Below are 3,480 nucleotides of genomic sequence, written 5' to 3' on the forward strand. Positions count from 1 at the left end.
TCAGCAGGTACAGCTTATCAGATGACCAGCTGGTCTCCACCAACAGGCAGCAGGTGGAAAAGGTTGGCAAGTCTGCAAGAGCAGCCAAGCTGAAAAGTGTGTGAGAGAAGCAGGACTTTCACACTTTTCCTTCCACCCTCCCGAGACTCATCTGCCCAACAAACTGCTGCTTACGCACCACGGGAGCGCATCAGTTGAGTGCAGTACTCATTGTTTCCAAAATTATCAGGCTGTATTGGCGAATCCCAAGACGTGTAGTCCAACTTGGAGCGATCAGTCCATGACCATTGTCGATTCTGCAGACAGAGGTCAAGCAACCGAATCAGCAGAGGGATGGAGTCAGTGGAAGATGCAACAGGAGACCTGGGGACAGGCCTTGGGATGGCTCAGGAATCCAGTAATGGCCAGAGGAACCTGTGGAGCGCCCAGAATGCTGCCAGCGCTGGGTGGCCCTGGGTTTGATTTCCATTTCCTGGAAAGGGCAGGACCAGCTGCTGCAGCCATTCATTTTGGGCCAGGCGTCTGCCGGGTGGGGATGGCCAGAGTGGGAGGCTTTCACCACTGGTTGGAGCAGGGCTGACCCAGCCATGAAGTGAACAACGTAGCTTGCATCAGTGGTAGATGGGGGGGGAGCAGCAGATTCAGGGTGCTCTTCATCCACAGTCTGCTGCTATCACCCCCCCTCCAGCCTACCACAGATGCAGGCCATCTTAATCCACTTCCCACATGCTAGAAAATGGATCATCTGCCTCACAACCCCCTCTCTTCTTTCCTTCCTTGTGTGATCGGGCTGCAAAAGAACGGAGCAACAAGAAGGGGCAGCAAAGCAGCTCACCACTGCTGGCACAGTTTGTTTGTTTGGGGCGGGCAGCGGCAAGCTGCTTTTCTTCCCTCTGCCCTTGCTCCTTTCTCAGGCAGGCTCCTAAAACTTAAACTCTATACTTAACCTTAAAGGGACCGCGCAGGGAACAAGCCAGGGGAGGCAGCTACTTTATCTGGCTCCTTCCTCGCCAGCACTTTCAGTACAACCGAAAGTGTGGTGCACACGGAGAGTTCCCAGCATGACCCCAACACTTCCTGTTTTGTCAAGAGGATCATGCTGGGAGGAGCTGAGGAACAAGGAATGTAGCTGCTGCCTTTATATTTTTCTCATTTGGGGGTGGGGCACAAGACAGTGTTGGAGGAGCTGAATTGCTTGCTAGTAAGCCTGTGGGGTAACACAAGACTTTACCCCCTGAAAGCACTGGCACAGAGAAACATCCAAACATTGGTGTGTCATCACATTGATTGCTGACCACGGTTTGAATGAAAAACATTTCCCTTCTTCCTTCTAAGTAAAGAGTTTCCTTTTCATGCTGAAGGAGGAGACGACAGGGCTTCTCCTTAACAGAAATGCTGCCAGCACCTTGGGAGAGCTTGTTGTTGCCCTCCGCTCCCCACTGCCAAAGCTAAACACTCCACTCTGGGAGAAGAGGAATGGGCCGGCAGTGGTGGGCGCTTTGTGCTCTAGCCTTTGCAAGCGTTTGATTCACTTGCCCAGGTTCTGTGAATACATTTGTGCTTATTATGAAGGATTCTGCTTGCAAGCATCCAAAGTAGGAGGGGGTCCTCGATATTTCAAGATCTCCTGGCCAAAGGCTCACAACATCTTTAGCTAAACTGTAATGCAATCTGACAATTAAGAGGTGTTGTGTGGACAAGCTTCAGAGTTTAGGTTGTGCCAGAGCTTACCAGGGCTCAGCACAGGCTTATCAAATCAATGCAAGATCAATGCAAAGCCCTAGAGTCTGTGTAGGAAGGAGAAGGGGAAGCACCCCAGCACAAGTTCAGAGTGCATTTCCCTCAGCCCTGTGTCCAGAGAGGGAGATCCTCTAGTAGAGGAAGAATGGTTGGCAACCTTCAGTCTCAAAAGACTATGGTATAAGCCTACAGCACCTGGTATTCCCAGGCAGTCTCCCATCCAAGTACTAACCAGACCTGACCCTGCTTAGCTTCTGAGATCAGATGAGATCAGGCATGTGCAGGGTAACAAGGCTTTCCATGTACAGGGTGCGGTTTCCAGAAAGTCCAGCTGTGAATACCAATGTCCATTTATAAGAGATCATTTCTAAAACATCTATTCCAATTCAGAATGAAGACCAGGCTCATCTGAAACTCAGAAATTCAGATGAGAATTTGGGAAGCATCCCTAGAATCCAAGGAAGCACTGGAGTGCTGGCTGCCCCTCACCTTCTTAGGATCCACCATGCCTATCCAGACATCCTTGGTGTCATCAAAATTGTAAATATAACGGGCTGCTGCACAGGCTTCTTTCTGGTTATGGAAGGAGGCAAGGCGAGCACCCGGGGTACTCGTGCACTTTTGCTGCAGAAGAACACAAGAAAGAGAGCCAGTCATTCCACTGGCTGCACCAACCTCCAAGCACGGTCCCAGCTGCACCTTTTGACTCTATTCCAGTGGTGTACGAATGGGGGGAGAGTGTCAGGGGCCTTGGGCCCCAGGCACCACACTGTAGGGCTGCGGTCTGCCCCCCATGCACCCAATATGGCAGCTGTGGCTGAGGGGGTGACATGGCGGCAGCAGCATGCAACCCTAGCTGCAGCTGAGCCTGCCCCACAGCATGCCACTGGGTGATGGGGGGAGCCAGCCAGCCCGTTGAGGGGGCAACATGGTGGCAGAGGGCAACCCTGGCTGTAGCCAGGGCAGTCGCGCACCACCGGGTGATAGGGGGAGCCCATTTCCCTGTGCCCCTGTCTGACTTCCTCCCTCCCCCTCCCTCCACTTGCCTCTCAGACAGCAGTGGGCAAGCTGAAAGCTGAGCTGCCCACCCTCTCCTTGCTGTGGAGCGCATCAACAACTGGCAGGGTGGAGGGGAGAGGACAGGAGCCAACAAGGACTGAGACCAATGCCCCCTCCCAGTTCAGCCACTCTCCCTGGTCTCCCATACGCTTGCTAGGATCGATGAGCTCAGAGGCCTGGGTCCGCTTGTGCTCGCTCTCCAGGTCGCTGGGATCCTTGAATTGTTAACTGCTAACTGCCTTAACTGTTTTAAAAACTCCCCTCCCTCCCTCCCTCCCTCCCTCCCTGCTGGGTCTAGTCACCAGGCTTGAGGGGGAGAGGAGGATGCAACTGCCCTCCCTGCTACTCAACTGCCAGTGCCTGTTTTACTGCCATAGCAGCACTTTTACAGCCCATTCCTATGCACATCTACTCCAATGTCCCATTATAGTCAGTGCGGCTTGCTCCCAGGTAAGTGTGCATAGGATTGCAGCCTTAGGGCCTGATCCTATCAGGCCTCGCACCAGCACTCCTCTGGTTCCGCTGGCCCAAATGTCATGAAAAGTGCTGCAAGGCACTGTAGGTCGCACTGCTAATGCAGTGAGGAACCACATCTTACATCAGCATCTGAAAAGGACAGGCGCTCCTTGAAGTAACCATAACAAGCTCCTTCAAACTTCGTCCAGTTCCTTGGACATAGTA

General features: G+C 53.0%; 1 pseudogene; it reads right to left on the reverse strand.

The window, feature by feature from the left end:
* Window positions 1-1,923: 1,923 nt before the first annotated feature.
* On the reverse strand, window positions 1,924-2,042 carry LOC136657901 (5S ribosomal RNA; annotated as a pseudogene).
* Window positions 2,043-3,480: the final 1,438 nt, after the last annotated feature.

Source organism: Tiliqua scincoides, chromosome 7 (assembly GCF_035046505.1).
Source record: "Tiliqua scincoides isolate rTilSci1 chromosome 7, rTilSci1.hap2, whole genome shotgun sequence".
Taxonomy (NCBI): domain Eukaryota; kingdom Metazoa; phylum Chordata; class Lepidosauria; order Squamata; family Scincidae; genus Tiliqua; species Tiliqua scincoides.